The sequence below is a fragment of the Schistocerca cancellata genome, unplaced genomic scaffold (assembly GCF_023864275.1).
Source record: "Schistocerca cancellata isolate TAMUIC-IGC-003103 unplaced genomic scaffold, iqSchCanc2.1 HiC_scaffold_732, whole genome shotgun sequence".
Classification (NCBI taxonomy): domain Eukaryota; kingdom Metazoa; phylum Arthropoda; class Insecta; order Orthoptera; family Acrididae; genus Schistocerca; species Schistocerca cancellata.
This window is the reverse complement of record NW_026046743.1, coordinates 1,865,143-1,884,928: the sequence shown is the minus strand read 5'-3', so window position 1 is coordinate 1,884,928 and position 19,786 is coordinate 1,865,143.

Below are 19,786 nucleotides of genomic sequence, written 5' to 3'. Positions count from 1 at the left end.
AGTATTTTATTTTAAAAAAAGGAATATTTTAAAATACGTATCTTGCATTTTGCGTTTAAAAACTTTTATTTAAAACTAGTTTGTCTTCCTTTTTGAAACACAAAAAAATATCCATGTATTAGTATTTTGAATTTAAATACTTTTAATAAACTATTTTGCACATCTCTGCTCATAGGACGGTAATTCATAATCGGGCTGCTGCAAGTTTCCCGTCAATGGTACAGGATGACACAAACTTTTACAAGGACTTTATTATTCTTTCTCGCATGACCAGGCAGGTATGAAGGGGTTACAATATGCTTAGTGCACAAGTCGAAGTTTCTCGCCTGTGGTGGTCAGACGCGGTAGACCGAAACTTCTCTTTCATATGCATTCTAGCTTTGGGCCATTGTCACATGCGAATCACTCACAAATATGGCGGCGTGATGGTATGGGGTGCCACTGGTTACACGTCTCGCTCACCTCTTGTTCGCATTGACGGCACTTTGAACAGTGGACGTTACATTGCAGATCTCTGCGAAACCCTACATTTCAGCTGGATAATGTACGACCGCATGTTGCAGGTCCTGTACGGGCCTTTCTGGATACAGAAAATTTTCGAGTGTTGCCCTGGCCAGCACATTCTCCAGATCTCTCGCCAATTGAAAACGTCTGGTCAATGGTGGCCGAGCAACTGGCTCGTCACAATACGCCAGTCACTACTCTTGATGAACTGTGGTATCGTGTTGAAGCTGCATGGGCAGCTGTACCTGTACATGCCATCCAAGCTATCTGACTCAATGCGCAAGCGTATCAAGGCCGTTATTACGGGCAGAGGTGGTTGACTGGGTACTGATTTCTCAGCATCTATGCACCCAAACTGCGTGAAAATGTAATCACACGTGAGTTCTAGTATAATATATTTGTCCAATGAATAATGCATTTCTTCTTGTTGTAGCGATTTTAATGGCCAGTATTGTACATTCCCGCCGATGGTCAATACGAGTAAAAATTTACGTTGACGTCTTCAGAGTGCTTAATTTGTTTCATCTTCTAACGTATTTCTTGTGAACAGCAATGATTGCATAACTCTTTCTTGACGTATTATCGAAATTGCCTCACTCCTGAAGGTTTCTCACGGGAAAGAACGACGTAACGAGTCCTGTTTGACAGGACTTCTCTCAACCAAACACCAAGTCATTTGGATGTTCCGTACGCGCGTTATTTGTTCGTTATGCGAATGTGCGAAATTGTATCGAATGCCTTCCGCAACTCAAAAAATGCGTTTTCATCCTTTATGCTAATCTTTACGTCCTACTGTGTCTCGTAAATGAAAAGAGAGTCTGGGCTTTATGACATTCTCGTTTACGGAATCCATGTTGATCCTACACAGGAGATTTTCAGTGTCGAGAAACGTCATACTAAGCATGAGTAAAACGTAAGCCAAATTTCTATAATAGTGTATATGTGGTGTCTGTTCTTTCAGACATGTCCGAATTTTCAAGTATCGTCATTCGCTAAAATCAATGCTCATTACAACTAATGTCATTAATTTCCTTGTGTCCTGATTCTACAATAGGTTGACGCCGGAAATATAGGCTTTGAGTTATGTGAATCTGTTCAACGATGCTTCTTGCAAACGAATATGGCACACAATGTATTTAAATCACTTCAAAAAGTGAATAACCGTAGTACCATCTTTATCAGTCAAAGAATTTCAGAAAATAAAATTTAGTAATTCGATCTTAGATCCATCTTGTTCATTTTCAATACCAGTATGGTGAAGAAGTGACTGGATACATGGCTTTGATCCGTTGACTTAATTTACTTAACACGGACACCTTTTAGGATTTTTTTGCCAGGTAAGCACAATAATTTTACTGTCAAGCTTTTCATGAATGGGTATTTCTGTACTCAATTTGGTTTCTTTCAGTTTGCCTTAGTCTCAACACATTGGCTGCGTTCAAAAGTATGCTGAAATTCTCTTTGGTTTTATAACAACTTTTTAACACGACTGTTGAATGACAGCAAGTATGTCCTAGGCATCCAGAGTGCTTGGAACATAGCTGTCTCAAGTTTTTTGCACAAAACTGTCTGATTTTGCCAAATTTCTGCAACACTTTTCGAATTTTGAGCCACTTTTATATTCTCAAACATGAATATGGGATCTTAACTGATCCGGTGGCCTCTTACCAACATTCCTATTGACCGCCATAGTCATTGTGAAGGGCTTACGATCTCTGATTCTCTGTTTCTACCTGAACTTTATCGGATAGTTACGCATTTTTCTGGTCTGAAGTAGTGTTCTCTTTACTTCCGTATTCACGAGAGTCTGCTCACGTCTGCGAAACAGTGTGACATTGCTACGACTTTCGCTGTCTTTCACAGCGTCTAATTTCGGACGTGAGAACCGGAGCAACAATATCAACACTTTAAGCACTGTGTTAATTTATCATGCACTTTATCACTATGTTAATTTATTCTATACTCCCTGAGTAAAATTTCGCCCCGTGTTTAGGTGACTGAGTTTTAATTTGGCTACTGAACTACTTCTGAAGCGTTTAGCGGACAAGCAACTGGGCCACTGTAAACAGAAACAAAGTATTCACTGCAATTCACTGCTTGCGTTGAATTACCATTTTGATAATGTATGTTCTCCAGTAAACATAGTGACTGCGTTTTCCACTGGAAAGGAATCAGTGACTAAACTCACCTTCAGAGCTTCCTCCTCAAGAATAACTGGACTACTCGTTATTTCAGCCACTGTGGCCTAATGGAATGTGAATGTGTTCAATTAACTTGAAACAGTTATATAAATGACGTTTTAATACGAGCATGATAAAAATTTGTTTTAGGATCAGACTGAAAAAGAAAATATATTTGTCGAGTTCCAATCGCTACTTTAAGACTATCGAAAGAACTTCTAAAGTTAATAGTTGTCATCTGAGTGAAGATAGTTTACTCTTCAAACTTTGAGCATACGATTTTACGCAAATTCATTGAAAGTAAGCACTTGTTTCTCAGATACTGCAACAAAGCGATCCCTAAAAAAATGTATATTACTTTGTCTCATTAAACTGATCTACAACATTAAATTACTGCTCTTGCAACTAAGCACGGCTATGATAAGTATCAAGACAGGAATGAAAGAAAATAAAAAAGGTACTTGAAATTAAACACTACAAAACTTGAGATGTAAATGCCACTATACTGCCCAAAAAACACACTTGCTCACATTACTTGTTAAAGTAAATCTGCCTCTCCTTTGGCAAGGAGTACGAATAAATAGCCTGTAGCTTCCCCTGGCAGACTCAGTACGACTGAGGATGTGGTGCCAAAAACGCTTCTGCAAATTCTTTACGTCTCTTGTTAAAATGATAGGACAAAGGCGTCTAATTTTCTTGAACATGCTATAGTATTAGGTGTATTAAGGGTAGATTTTAACATGACAACTGTAGACTGGAACACCCAGCTGGTTACAGCTGGCTTTAAAGGCAGAGTTTATCGTGATATTGTTCTAAACGTCTCATATGACAGTCAGCTTCAGAAGTTGACACAAAATTCTTTCATAATGACAACTTTTAACACTCTCTGATTACCAGTATGGTGTAAAGGAACTGGATTAATTTTCGTTGACGTAGTGTGTTGTCGCGATCTGACAGCTAACCAACCGGCTTGAAACAGAGTGCTGCAAACGTTATAACACCACAATTTGCCCTGGGAAGTCTTGCAGCCATGGCTAATGGTTGCCAGAGATGACTTCTTAATGCAGAAGTATTAAAAAACGTGTTCTTCAAATAATTTTTGCGTATGGTAGCACATGCCGAGTCCTCAAAAACACGTCCTCCCATTATCACTGCTGATAGACCATTCCTCATTACTAAGTTCGTGTGCGGTGAACTACTTACCACGCAAAAGGTGTCGCCAAAGCGGAACTTGAGGAGGCTGGATTTTGCCCCATCTCGTGAGTGTCTGCCGGGGCTGTCTACGAACCTTTTTCCTTTGTAGGAAGCGCTTTTAACAAACGGAATGAGAAGGGGAAAAGACCATCCTCTTTCATTCCGTAACAGATATCAAGTTAAGGATTAGCTCAGACGGCACATAAATCGTTTATTTATATACCTAATTATACAACAATAAAATAATCACCTTCTCCCATTCTAATTACACTTTTAAAGAATCACTATATATACACCTCAGAGCCAGGTGGTAAGTTCAAATCTGCTCTTGATACATACACTCCTGGAAATTGAAATAAGAACACCGTGAATTCATTGTCCCAGGAAGGGGAAACTTTATTGACACATTCCTGGGGTCAGATACATCACATGATCACACTGACAGAACCACAGGCACATAGACACAGGCAACAGAGCATGCACAATGTTGGCACTAGTACAGTGTATATCCACCTTTCGCAGCAATGCAGGCTGCTATTCTCCCATGGAGACGATCGTAGAGATGCTGGATGTAGTCCTGTGGAACGGCTTGCCATGCCATTTCCACCTGGCGCCTCAGTTGGACCAGCGTTCGTGCTGGACGTGCAGACCGCGTGAGACGACGCTTCATCCAGTCCCAAACATGCTCAATGGGGGACAGATCCGGAGATCTTGCTGGCCAGGGTAGTTGACTTACACCTTCTAGAACACGTTGGGTGGCACGGGATACATGCGGACGTGCATTGTCCTGTTGGAACAGCAAGTTCCCTTGCCGGTCTAGGAATGGTAGAACGATGGGTTCGATGACTGTTTGGATGTACCGTGCACTATTCAGTGTCCCCTCGACGATCACCAGTGGTGTACGGCCATTGTAGGAGATCGCTCCCCACACCATGATGCCGGGTGTCGGCCCTGTGTGCCTCGGTCGTGTGCAGTCCTGATTGTGGCGCTCACCTGTACGGCGCCAAACACGCATACGACCATCATTGGCACCAAGGCAGAAGCGACTCTCATCGCTGAAGACGACACGTCTCCATTCGTCCCTCCATTCACGCCTGTCGCGACACCACTGGAGGCGGGCTGCACGATGTTGGGGCGTGAGCGGAAGACGGCCTAACGGTGTGCGGGACCGTAGCCCAGCTTCATGGAGACGGTTGCGAATGGTCCTCGCCGATACCTCAGGAGCAACAGTGTCCCTAATTTGCTGGGAAGTGGCGGTGCGGTCCCCTACGGCACTGCGTAGGATCCTACGGTCTTGGCGTGCATCCGTGCGTGGCTGCGGTCCGGTCCCAGGTCGACGGGCACGTGCACCTTCCGCCGACCACTGGCGACAACATCGATGTACTGTGGCGACCTCACGCCCCACGTGTTGAGCAATTCGGCGGTACGTCCACCCGACCTCCCGCATGCCCACTGTACGCCCTCGCTCAAAGTCCGTCAACTGCACATACGGTTCACGTCCACGCTGTCGCGGCATGCTACCAGTGTTAAATACTACGATGGAGCTCCGTATGCCACGGTAAACTGGCTGACACTGACGGCGGCGGTGCACAAATGCTACGCAGCTAGCGCCATTCGACGGCCAACACCGCGGTTCCTGGTGTGTCCGCTGTGCCGTGCGTGTGATCATTGCTTGTACAGCCCTCTCGCAGTGTCCGGAGCAAGTATGGTGGGTCTGACACACCGGTGACAATGTGTTCTTTTTTCCATTTCCAGGAGTGTATAATACTATAATATGCTTAAGAAAAGTAGACCGTATCTTCGCAAACTTTTCCCTGAAATGCTTCTCCACTATGCCTCCCGATGCTGAGAACGTAAAAAAAAGCCTCAGATTACCATATTTTGTCACCTTCATCGCTTATCTCCACCCAAATTATATCTCACCTGGGAACTGTACAAACTTCGCTAGGTGTTATCGGTCCGTGCATGGCAGTGCAAGTTACCAGTATGTTCCAAAAAACCACACACGAAAATGTGACTATTTATGGGACCGTATTCCGAGTTCTATTGATGATAAAAATAAAAGGCAAGTGTTTTGGGTAGTCCTTGGCCTAGCGACCATTTGTATACCAACTGGAAAAATGGGCATAGTGTAGCTACCGTGCATCACAGGGTCAAAATTTAAACACTGTCCACTTCCTCCTTCTCAGGCAATTTGAGATTTTCGATTCGTTCTTTAGCATTAGGTGTGGTATACCTATGGCCTTAGATGGCTTGTAAAAGCACCATTTGTTAACTGGTAATTCTTGAAAAAACTCCGAAAAATCACGGCTTTTGGGTATCAAAAGTACCAGTTTTGGGGACGGTCACTTCTACAATATTTATTCAGGACAAACAGTCGAAACTTTTACCATATGCTCTAAACACGATGACATTTGAGTCTACTTAATGATTACTGCCTGTGTAGTTGTTCTTCCAAACAGCTTCCCAGACAAACAAATCAGTTGCGTCTTTACCTGTGGTTACTCCTACTTTAGGTACCCGAGCTACATACAGCTCTGTCTAAAAGGAATAGATCGATGTAGTCATACAGACGAACAACGCTTTTCTACTTTCAAGCTCCACTGCTAATTCGTTGCAAATAATGCTCTTGCAGTCAAATAGTTCATGTATTGGCTAGTAGTGCAAGTTAACAACATACACTGAAATATAAAACAAAAGATAAACGAATAAATCAGTAAAAAAAGGTTCTATTCTAACGTCTGTAATGTATGAAGACGACAACGAATTGTTATGATTAATTTTTATTCAGGAAAGAACATTTCAAACAAACAAGAAGCAGTCCCACGATGTTCAGTTAAAATAGAGACAGAAAAACACCTATCATATGTAGTAAAGTTACTTCGAGAGCGTTACGAGAATGAAAGCTAAATCCCCAAACTAAACAGTCATCAAAGACTCACGAAAATTAAGTCCATTTGTTGATCTCAGTACACAAAATATTCATCAGCTCAAATCAGTTCAGAGTTCAAAATGATGATTCACAAATTAATACACACGATACCAAGCATAGTCACCCATTCTCTGTTTATCCTTAGTTCCATAACACAAGCCGAAAAAAATTAGAGTGCTTCTCTGGAGCACATTCAAATCGCTCAAAATATAAAGTTCTACCAAAAGTTAAAGTATTATAGCGGCCGTTCACCGCCTACAAACAGTCACCTATATGACTGAACTGTGCACATTAGTCTAGACGGGTAGGCCGTCTGCCAAAACTCGCCACAAAGTTCAGAATCGATCCCTTGAGGTCTTCACACGAGAAGTCCGTCTCCACTTGACTCCTGTAGTATTCCGCTACCTTCTAATTTTCCATTGGCTAAAGGCTATCCCCACCAAAAATACATCATCCTTAAGCTCTAACAACATTATTTCGTTCTATTTTACCACTTCCTGGACTAAACTAATATCAAATATACACACATCAAAAAAAGTTTGGCATCACACCGGTTCCTAGAACTCCTGAAGCCGTTGACTACGGATATTGTATCACAGACACAGTCCCTTTGACTGTTCAGAGACGTCACCAAACACGCCCAAAGATGTAAACGTCCATACATGAGCAGAGCCTATTAGATGGAGGTGTCAGACAGCCGATCAGTTCCAGTCATTCCACGAGGAAGGAGCAACACAGCTCGTGTTGTCAGTAGTTTCACCATGCCTAGACGGTCAGTACCGCGGTTTGATCGCGTCCGCATTGTTACTTTGTTCCGGGAAGGGCTCTCAACAAGGGAAGTGTTCAGGCGTCCCAAAGTGAACCAAAGCGATGGGGTTCGGACATGGAGGAGATACAGAGAGACAGGAACTGTTGATGACATGCCTCGCTCAGGTTCTCCAAATGCTACTACTGCAGTGAGTGATCGCTCGGAGGAACCCTGACAGCAATGTTTTTCGTGCAATCACAGGACGTCGTGTTACGACTCAAAGTATGCACAATAGGCTGCACGTTACGCTACTTCACTCCCAACGTTCATACCATGGTCCACCTTTGCAACCTCAACACCGTAGAGCGCGGCACAGAGGGACCCAACAACATGCCGAATGGACCGCTATGGATTGGTGCCACGTGCTCTTCACCGATGAACGACGCATATTCCTTCAACCAGAAAATCTTCAAAGACGTAATTGGAGGGAAACTGGTCAGGCTGAACGCCTCAGACACACTGTCCAGTGAGTGCACAAAGGTGGAGCTTCCCTGCTGTTTTGTCGTCGCATTATGTGGGGACGATGTATGCCGCTGGTAGTCATGGAAGGCGCCGTAACGGCTGCACAATACGTCAATGCCATCCTCCAACAGATAGTGCGACCATATCGGCAGCATATTGGCGAGGCATTCGTCTTCACTGACAACAATACGCACCCCCGTCATGCATATTTTTTGGATGACTTCCTTCAGGATCACGTCGCTCGACTAGAGTGGCCAACATGTTCTCCAGAGATGAAATCTACAGAACGTGCCTTCAATGGATTGAAAAGGGCTGTTTTTTGAACAACGTGACCCACCAAACACTCTGAGGGATCTACGCCGAATCGCCGTTGGGGAGTGGGGTAATCTGGACCAGCAGTGCTTTATTGAAGTTGTGGATAGTATGCCACAACGAATACAGGCATGCATCAATGCAAGAGCACGTGCTACTAGGTATTAGAGGTACCGGCGTGTTGAGCAAAAAAATGGTTCAAATGGCTCTGATCACTATGGGACTTAACTTCTGAGCTCATCAGTCCCCTAGAACTTAGAACTACTTAAACCTAACTAACCTGAGGACATCACACGCATCAATGCCCGAGGCAGGATCCGAATCTGCGACCGTAGCGGTCGCGCGGTTCCAGACTGTAGCGCCTAGAACCGCTCGGCCACTCAGGCCGGCGGTATGTAGAGCGATTTTGGACCAAAACCTCTGATGGTCTCGGTGTCTGGTGGTACAACATGCAATGTGTGGTTTTCAATGTGCAATGAAAAGGCCGGAACTGATGTTTATGTTGATCTTTATTCCAATTTTTTGTACAGGTTGTGGAACGCTCGGAAGCGAGGTGATGAAAAAATTTTTTGAAGGGTGTATTACAACAATACATAAATATATAAATCTTATAAATATGTGTTATCTTATGCTTATAAATATTGTCACACTCACATAATTGATAATAATTATAAATAAAGATTTATCCATAAGTAAATAAGCCATTATTCTTGTTCAGGTGCGTTCACGATAGGTGACAACAGATTAACATTATATATTATTTCAACAATTACTTATACCTTTTTGACACAGGAATCTTTTAGTTCTGTTTCCAATTGAGCCCGCTAACTCATGCACAGTTTTCTAAAAGCACTTTCAATCAACTCTTAAATAAATTGCTTGGTAAAACAGTAAACTGTTCATTAAATATCTACACAAGTATGAGAAGATGTGAGGTTTTCATGCTGTATTCATTACCTATGTAAATGTGGACAATACGATATTGCGACAAAAATTTGTGTAATAAAAAATGTGTAAAAGACGTAATAAAACAATCAATACAATAAATACAGATACGTAGAGTTTATGGATGATAGCTAAAAGGCAATCTTATCTTCTGAGATATTGTTTACTGAAATCGCATGAAGCAATTAAAAATCGTTAATTCAGAAACTTATTGCGTAAATGTTTATTCGCTGTGAAATATTAACTTCTGTAGTTTTAAAGATATTGAAATACTGACGTATCACTGGAGGTGCCTTATTTTTCTGAGACCACAGATCTATTCAGATTTGCTTTAATGCGTAATTGTGATTTAATGTCAAAGTTCAAAGAGCCTTAACTCCGCCATTTTAACATTATCTGACACTCGGCCATTTCTTCGAGTATTGTGTTTCGTCCTAAGGTACAGTCCGTCACCAAAATACCTTGTACATCTGGTCCTTCGTTACTAGTCTTTAAACCTGGAATCACAAGAACTGCTGCGATACGTCCAGAATTTCCATTTTGCCTTATTCCAATACTGGCCGGCAATCAGCTCTCCTAAATACTCAGAGCCTTGCGTATATCAATATGCTTTACGGCGATCCAGAGTTTGAAGTTACTGTGCTTATGCAGAAACCCGCAAAAAACCGGTTTTAAACAGCTTTTGCATCGTTAACAGCAATTACCTAGGGAACTAACCACAGAAAATGCCTCGAATTTTAGCTGTACTTTATTTAGTCGTTTATATCGAAACGCTATTTTCCCGTTGTAGAAAATCTTTATCCGTTATCGAATACAATCGAATATTTTTGGGTAGCAGCGATGGCCACTTCTATAATTTCTATTTAGGACAGATCTTAGAAATGTTTATAATACGTTCTTATTCTCGGGGAACCTTGAAACTAGTTTGGATATCGTTATCAGTTACCAAGAAGCAGAGGTTCAAATTTATCGTACTTAGGCATGTAAAATGTGAACGTAATAGCCAGGCTGAGGCGTAAATGTAGTTCTAACTGATGTACTGAATAGGTGACAAGATTTATCGGGATATCACAAGGTTTCTGAGGTCGCCAAACCATGTTTCTAGTCACCAGTTTTTCACCAATAAACCATTATAAAGCACTGTCCTTATATAATTGGCACTTCATGCCCAACAGGCCGTCTTACCAAAAATTGCTTATTCATTTGAAGTTCTTTGAACCTGCCAATCAAACATCGCATTTTCTGGTGTAATGTAGATATAGCCTAGAAACATTGAGCATTTTTATGGAAAGGAGCGTAAAATGAACTCCCATTGGAAGGGAGATGCTTTTGTTTTATTCTTATGTTATTCATAGTTGCCTGGTATTTATATTCATATGAATGTGTAAGCATGTAAATGTGTCAAAGTAAATAAATAAACTCTCAAAACTTTTCTGACCGATATAATTCGTTTTATACAAGCAGCACACCGTGCAATAACAGGGAAAGTAAGGGAACCAGCTGAAAAGTGTTCTGGTCAGAACACAAGAAATGCTAATGTGCTCTTGTTTAAAAGAATCTAACACAAAAGTGGGAGACCAACTGCCTCGATCCCCATTCCGTCTTCCCCATAAAAAAATTTTGACAATCAAACATATTTTCACCTTTTTGTGCTGAGAGAGAGAGTGGAGGAGAAAGGAGACATTGTGGGAGAGAAAGAAACAGTGACGGTCAGAGACAGGAAGTGGCAGTGAAAAAAAAAAAAAAAAAAAAGAAGAAGAAGAAGACGACGTGAGTGAAGAGAACAGCAGTGAGAGCCAAAGAAGGAGAAAACAGTGATAATCAGTCAGAGACACAGGCAGTACAATATAGAATGAGAGATGGGTGGAGATAGTCGTATAGTGGAAGCAAAAGAGAGATGAGATAATGGAAATCAAAACGAGAGATGAGTAGATTGGATTGTTTGGGGGAACAGACCAAATAGCGAGGTCAAAAGTCGGCCGTGCCCTTTCAAAGGAACCATCCCGGCATTTGACTGGAGCGATTTAAGGAAATGACGAAAAACCTAAATCAGGATGGCCGGACGCGGGATTGAACCGTCGTCCTCCCGAATGCGAGTCCAGTGTGCTAACCACTGCGCCACCTCGCTCGGTAGACGAGTAGAGTCCAGAGGTCAAAACACCGAGCAAACTACACCCACAGGCATGTATGGAGAAGAGACAATGGGGGTTGAAGAGCAAAACAGCAGAATGTAAGAGAAAAATGAAGACACAGTGACAACGGAGGAGAAAAAGAATGCGCCCAAGTGAATGGCAGTGGGACAAAGAGACAGTGACACAGGGCACTATCACAGAGGGATATTCTACAAATCAATGCGAGAAACAGGAGACAGTGGAAGAGAGACGTATATAGGCAATGGGAGTGAGAGAATGATGATATGAAGCCTTCACTACAAAGAGAGGCAGAGTTAGAGAATTTGGAATGTTCTGTGTAAAAAGAGCTCCAATATGTTCACATGACAATATTTTTAAGGAGGATCGTGGAATAAGTATTGAGGGAGCTGGTTCCCCACTTTTCTGTCAGAGTCTTTTTATGAGGGGCATATTCGCGCTTTTTGTGCTCTGACACGAACAGTTTTTCAGCTGGTAGTGTCAGGAAAGACTATAAAAATACCTCCACCACTGGCGTCCGTACTATCTTTGCGACATACATTCCAATAGGACACCAAAATTTCGTTGCTGTTCTGTGCTTGTGTCCGCCAGTTACACGGTGGTATTACTACTTGTCGTGGAAAGAGCTTATAAGATGAGCATAGCTAAATCACGGATAATATTATGTAGTTGCTTACCTTAGGTAACGCTGAAGCAATCAGAGTAGTGAATGAAACTCTTGAATCAGTAGACAAGGGTTGCAGGTTTGGCAGGGAAACTTAGACGACAGCCGTAATTAAGAAAGTACTACGTGGGGCGTTGAGTAGATAATGTAACAAATGTTTTTCTGAAAGAAGGTCGGTTTTATTTAGGATTACATACATCAGATTATTCCCCACTATTTAGGCTGCAAAACGCTGTTTTTCAACACAATCTTCGCTCAATGGAACGACCTTACCTGATCTTACTGGGAGGGTGTGTATGCCCACCTGATACCACCCTGCTGGTTGATGTCGGAGGCAACGTCTTGCTGCATCAACAGCAACCTTATCATCCACGTAATGCTTCCTGCAAAGTGTATCCTTCATTGGGCCAAACAGATGGAAGTCGAAAGTTGCGAGATCCAGGCTGTAGGGCAGATGAGGAAGAAACAGTCAAATGAAGTTTTGTGAGCTCCTCTCTGGTGTACACACACGTGGGACGCCTTGTGGTGCCACGGAGAAGGAGAAGTTCGTTTGCATTTTTGTGGCGACAAACAGACTGAAGTCCAGCTGTGTGTGGCTGGCTGGAACGCGGGAGATCGTAAAGGTTTGCGCGGCCTTGTTGCAATGATAACAAACGACCTTCGTAGATATTCTGCACGCGCCTATGAATATCTATGAATATCTCTTGTTTTCCACTAAAAGAAACTCCGTGACAGCTTTCGTCTTAAAACGAAGCTCTGTTGCAGGCGCTATTTTGAGGGCTACAAATAGCACTTCATAAAACTACAGTGGTTCAAGCCGGAATTTGCCTCAATGATCCACAGCCAATTATGCATTTTTCAACCGAAATTGGCCAAGGAAAAATGTTTTGCATTACTCATTGACGCCCCCGTAAAAGTAGGCTATCAATACTATGGAAAACTTTTCACAGAAAGATAAATATTGTATCATTGAATAAAATTCAAGTGTTTCCTAGTTCTTTCTGAAAGTTTTGTCCGGAATACACCTTTTTGGGAGTTAGTGCATGATATCACTAGAGACAAGAAGATGAAGGAGTATCGGAAATGTGGACTCATAGAAATATGCAGAAGAATGGATGGGTGGATCAAGTACTACTCTGAATTAGTGAAATATGCGTTTCATCGCACAACATGGTAAACATGACTGAAAGAGTCTAGGTTCATACGACACGTCCTCAGGCATTATATTATGGTTACATGTCCATGATGGTAAGTGTGGAGGATAACATTTTCAAGTTTATCCTTTATTGTTTATTTTATTCCCTACATCTACATACATACTCCGCAATCCACCATAGGGTGCGTGGTGGAGGGTACCTCGTACCACAACTAGCATCATCTCTCCCTGTTCCACTCCCAAACAGAACGAGGGAAAAATGACTGCCTACGTGCCTCTGCACGAGCGCTAATCTCTCTTGTCTTTGTGGTCTTTCCGCGAAATATAAGTTGGCGACAGTAAAACTGTACTGCAGTCAGCCTCAAATGCTGGTTCTCTAAATTTCCTCAGTAGCGATTCACGAAAAGAACGCCTCCTTTCATCTAGAGACTCCCACCCGAGTTCCTGAAGCATTTCTGTAACACTCGCGTGATAATCAACCCTACCAGTAACAAATCTAGCAGCCCGCCTCTGAATTGCTTCTATGTCCTCCCTCAATCCGACCTGATAGGGATCCCAAACGTTCGAGCAGTACTCAAGAATAGCTCGTATTAGTGTTTTACAAGTGGTCTCCTTTCCAGATGAACCACATCTTCCCAAAATTCTACCAATGAACCAAAGACGACTATCCGCCTTCCCCACAACTGCCATTACATGCTTGTCCCACTTCATATCGCTCTGCAATGTTACGCCCAAATATTTAATCGACGTGACTGTGTCAAGCGCTACAGTACTAATGGATTATTCAAACATTACGTAATTCTTTTTCCTATTCATCTGCATTAATTTACATTTATCTATATTTAGAGTTAGCTGCCATTCTTTACACCAATCACAAATCCTGTCCAAGTCATCTTGTATCCTCCTACAGTCACTCAACGACGACACCTTCCCGTACACCACAGCATCATCAGCAAACAGCCGCACATTGCTATCCACCCTATCCAAAAGATCATTTATGTAGATAGAAAACAACAGCGGACCCACCACACTTCCCTGCGGCATTCCAGATGATACCCTCACCTCCGACGAACACTCACCATCGATGACATCGTACTGGGTTCTATTACTTAAGAAATCTTCGAGCCACTCACATATTTGGGAACCAATCCCATATGCTCGTGCGTTAGTTAGGAGTCTGCAGTGGGGCACCGAGTCAAACGCTTTCCGGAAGCCAAGGAATATGGCATCCGTCTGATGCCCTTCATCCATGGTTCGCAAGATGTCATGTGAAAAAAGGGCGAGTTGCGTTTCGCAGGAGCGATGCTATCTAAAGCCGTGCTGATGGATGGACAGCAACTTCTCTGTCTCAAGGAAATTCATTACATTCGAACTGAGAATATATTCGAGAATCCTGCAACAAACCGATGTTAGGGATATTGGTCTGTAATTTTGAGGATCCGTCCTTCTACCCTTCTTATATACAGGCGTCACCTGCGCTTTTTTCCAGTCGCCCGGGACTTTACGTTGGGGAAGAGATTCGCGATAAATGCAAGCTTGGGAATAGGCTGACAGTAGGGCCCTGGATTTCTGCTTTTCGCCCACATTTTACCGGACACTATTTTCTTGTACTGACATGCAGTATGTATGTGGTGATTTGCACTGATATGGAATACTACTGAGGATACTGGATATTGATGACCCCTAGCTTGCAATTCTGTTGCAGGTACACCTATTCAGGATGTAGCATGATGCTTCTGTCAATAGTCAGGCTAGCGCTGTCATTCAGCAAGTATCACAGGTTGTTGGAAATTACTTCCAAGTGGCTGCAGACGAGTGAAAGCGAGGTGAATGAAAAGGGCGTAAGAATTAAGGAGGCAAGACTTGTATGGTGTAGAAGGTGGGAACCGTATGGGTGTAGGTACACGAGAAGGAATGTTAGAGTGCGAGTAGGATGATGGTTTACGTTTGGTGCTATTAAGGAAGTTTAGGTAGGAAATAATTAACTGCAACCTGTTATTAAGTAATCTAACAGACAAATGAGCATACTGTCGAAAACAGCAATTCAGCTGCAGTAACTGGAGAAGACACAAGCAGCTGCCAGATGTCAGGGCGTGAGAATACCAGTTGCAGGAACAGAGCTGTTTATGCCTTGTGAGGTGGGCCGGGCCAAGAATCATATTGACACAATGTGAAGACAGGGCTCTTCCAGGACATTTCACTACCTGTGAAACATTGGATTTGTTATTCCGCATATGGCTGGAGGCAGTACATCACCACCACGAACGGGATTCTAACCAGCATAAGTAACTGTTGATTCTAGCAAGGATATTAGATCTCCAGCAGCCGCTACTTCAACGCGAGAACTGTGCCAAGTACTGAAGCACTACAGGTCCACAAGTAGCCACCACACATCTGAGCTTGAGCCACTGCTGGACAATCTTAAAGTTCCATGCCCTCCTTCCTGAACTTGACTGCTTTTTATTGGTAGGTTGCATCTAGAGTCACTAGATCAGCAGCTGGTTTCCTGGTGTGGGGGGGGGGGGCAGCAAATCGTGACGAGGGTGGTAGAGATGCACCCTCCTGTGCTGGTGGGGGTCACCTGATGTCTTGCGTTTTCACTCACTGGAGCGAGTTCCACTTCCAGAAGCTGTCATCTCCGACAAGGGTCCAAACAGGCTTCTTCGCTGTTGGCGTCCTCTGCAGTCACGCTTGCCACACCTTAAGATGCGTTTGTGCTCTCACCTCGCTGTTCGGGAAAGCGACTCAAATCCATTGTGCCTCACTGGCCCATTTAACCTACACCATCGATGCTAGCCGTAATGTTCACTTCAATCTTCACCAGCCGATGATTTCAAGATTGTTTTCCACACTGCGACCATCATGTATGTCCTGAAACTTAAGCCGTGATTTGCTGCTTCAAGGTCAATCTAGCAGCGTTATGTGCGACTGCTCTTCGTTGTGCGGTGTCTCATACACCATACATTTACTACTATATCTCTATATACACTCATACTCTTTAAACTGCTGGGAAGTGCATGGAGTAGGGTACCACCCACTGCATGAAAAAATTAAAGTTTCTTTCCATTCGGTTCGCATATGGAGTGTGGGCAAAATCTTAAATGCCTCTGTACAAGCTGTAATTAGTTTACTCTTATCTTTGCGATCATTGTAGGACTGATGCGCAGGAGTCCGTTTAATTTTCCTAGATCCCTCACTTGATACTCGTATTTAAAATTTTGTAATAGTCTTACAAGAAATGGTTTGCCTTTACTTCAAAGATCTGCCAGCTCAGGTTTTTCAGGTTTCCCATGATGCTGTCTTGTGGGTCAAACTAATACGCAACTGTTGGTACTGCCCTTTTTTTTATACGTTTAATATCCCCTGAGATCCATTTTCGTGTGGATGTTACTCACTTGAGGATAATATTCTATGTGAGACATATCCTCTGCGGGTTGGCTGCAATTTCACAGTATCCCACCAATGAAACCACCATATGCAGACAATAACGTATGTGGGTAGCTTATGAGGTAATTCTGAGAATGAGAACTACAAGTGAAAATTTCCAGCAGTCGCTTATTTCGGACTTTTTTGGACGAAAAGCTATCGGGGAGTCTTTGCACCCTCTTCATGACTGGTAACAGTATATGTAATAACTTTTGGAAATTAGTTGCCATGAAAGGACAAGCGAAAGTGTCTGCAGAGTGGACAAGGTGCAGTGAAAGGATGGATTCGTTCTCTTCTTCTTTCTCCTTTTTAACATCCACATTCTTTGTGTAACGAACTATTATTACCAGTGCCAACTGATGCCGTGATTATTGTGTAGCTTCACACATTGGAAGTAATCCACTCAACTAGCGTCGTGAAAAGACACACGGCAAATTTTGAAGCGAGAAGTAAGATAATTTCATGACCAGTTACTTGGTTAGTTTCATGGTCCAGCGAGCAGCAATGTACCAGCAGTGAGGCTGCAGAGTAAATTCAAGAAGATTTTTAGTGAGTAGTGAGATGCAATGTGCCAACAGTGAACGGCGAGCTTCCAAAGGCGGGGCTGCAGCGTAAGTGAGTACTTTGGGTAAGCTAATGCTTCACCCTCGCTGTTGGCACGTGGCTTCTCTTTGCTGGCATAAAGCGCCTCGGCGATAGTGGTATCAACATTTAGGCTGCAGCCTCGATGCTCGTCAGGAGTAATTACCACGCAGCTGTTCACATAGCTATCATAGTCAAACGCAGCACGGTTGGAGAGACCTTGAAGCAGCTAATCACGGCTCAAGTATCCGGACATAGAGCGCCGGTTGTGGCATGAAACGTGAACCAACTACACATTATCAATTGTTGAGGATCATAGTGAGCAGTGGGACGAGCAACAATGGTTCAGGTTACATGCACCTAGAGGCTCTGTGGGCTTGGTTCATCATTGCCGGGCCTTGCCGCCCAGCAGCGAGGTGGTACGTAAATGCAACTTAACAGGTGCACACAGCATGACTCAGTGCGCTTATGGGCATCAGCATTAATGGTCGCAGACGTTACGGCTGCCTTTTTTGGCCAACAACTGCCCACCACAGCGCACCGTGGGTCATCAAAGCAACATGCTAAAAATGTTGTGGTTGCAGTGCAACAAAAATAAAAATATGGTAGCTCAAACCTTAATAATGTTTCTGACTTAATGATACTGTTTTCCTGAGCTACCAACAGCTTGCACAATTGCCACTGAACCGACCCCTCCACTGTAGTGGCCCTTCAGCCTGGGACACTTGGAGGTTGGTTCTGGGAATACTTGGTCTTTAAATTTGAATGGGAAATGGAGTAGACAGCTAGGGTTTTTCGGCAGCTGTAAGAGACAAACAGCGTTTTTTGGTATGGATGACAACTTCTACCTTAAGTGTAAGATGAAGGGCACCGTTTTGATGCCGAGGACCATCAGTTGATCAGATGGGTGCAATGAGATTGGTTTTGCTCATAGATGCAATAATTACAGTTGTGTGGGAGGTCAGGGTGCTGATGGTAACAAAGGTTGGTGAGAGTAAAGATTTCAGCTGCGGTTGCGGTAGTGGATTCATCCAGGAGGACAGCTAGAGGGGATTTTACAATTGTCATTTAAGTCACTGGTATCTGTAAGTCGCCATCAGTAACTTATTGATTGAGGAGCAGCTCTAGATACTTAGACTCTTTCTCTCCAATGAAATATGAAATATTAATATGTAAATGGGAGGGTCAGTAACGATGGATGTTTTAGCGAATTTTGTAAATAGATAGGTGACAACGTAGGTTCTGAAAAAGTTCAATGCTTCCCCATTGGGAAATGGACTCCATGCGTTTCCCTATTTCCTCATTTGTTGTTTCTGGTTGGATACCTTTAATGATGGCAGTGAAGGTAAGTGGATGTCGGGGCACTAGGAAGGTGGACTTTCTATCGCTGTAAGGGAGGCATGTGACCCAAAGAGAGTGGACCGTGTTTATGATACCAGCCGAAACTAATGGAGCTCGGGTTTGAAGAAAATGCAATGTTTGTAGGTAGTAATTTGGGCTTTGTGAATACTGGTTACCTATATATGAAATTCGAAGGAATGGCGTTCTTGAATCTTGTATAAGGGTACGAAAAGAACTGCTTTGATATGTAAATACATACAACATATTTTCGATTGTCTGTCTTGTGGATAGGAAGTTGTGGCCCTTTTGGTGATGAGACGTTACTTACTCATCTTCCGTTTGAGTGCAGTGGAGGAAAATATTAGAGGATCTCTCATGGAAGCAACAGATATAATTTTGAACAAGTGCATTTTGCTACTAAATACTTAGGGATTACAATTAAAAATATCATAAATTGGAACGATCACATAGATAATGTTGTGGGTACAGTCAGCCAAAGATTGCGATTCATTGGCAGAACACTTTGAAAGTGCAACAGGTCTACTAAAGAGACTGCTTACACCACGCTTGTCCGCCCTTTTCTGGAGTATTGCTGTGTGGTATGCGATCCGTATCACGTGGGAATGACGGATGACATCGAAAAAGTACAAAGAAGGGCAGCTCGTTTTCTACTATCGTGAAGTAGGGGAGATAGTGCCACAGACATGATACGTGAATTGGAGTGGCAATTACTAAAACAAAGGCGTTTTCCATTGCGACGGGGTCTTCTCATGAAATTTCAATAACCAGTTTTCTCCTCCGATTGCGAAAACGTTCTGTTGGCATCCACCTCCGTAGGGAGAAAGGATCATCACCATAAAATAAGAGAAATCAGGCCTCACGCTGAATAATTTAAGGGCTTGTTTTTCCCGCTCGCCTTTCGAGAATGGAACGGTAGAGAGACAGCTTGAAGGTGGTTCATTGAACCCTCTGCCAGGCACTTTATTGTGAGTAACAGATTAATCTCGCAGATGTAGATGTTTTATGGTGTTAGAGGCATGGATCAGGATGTGATGATCCCTTGTGTTACGTGGCTGTATATGGCAGAGCTGGCGGTGTTCATGGTGTCGCTAGTGTTGCTGGCAGAGGTG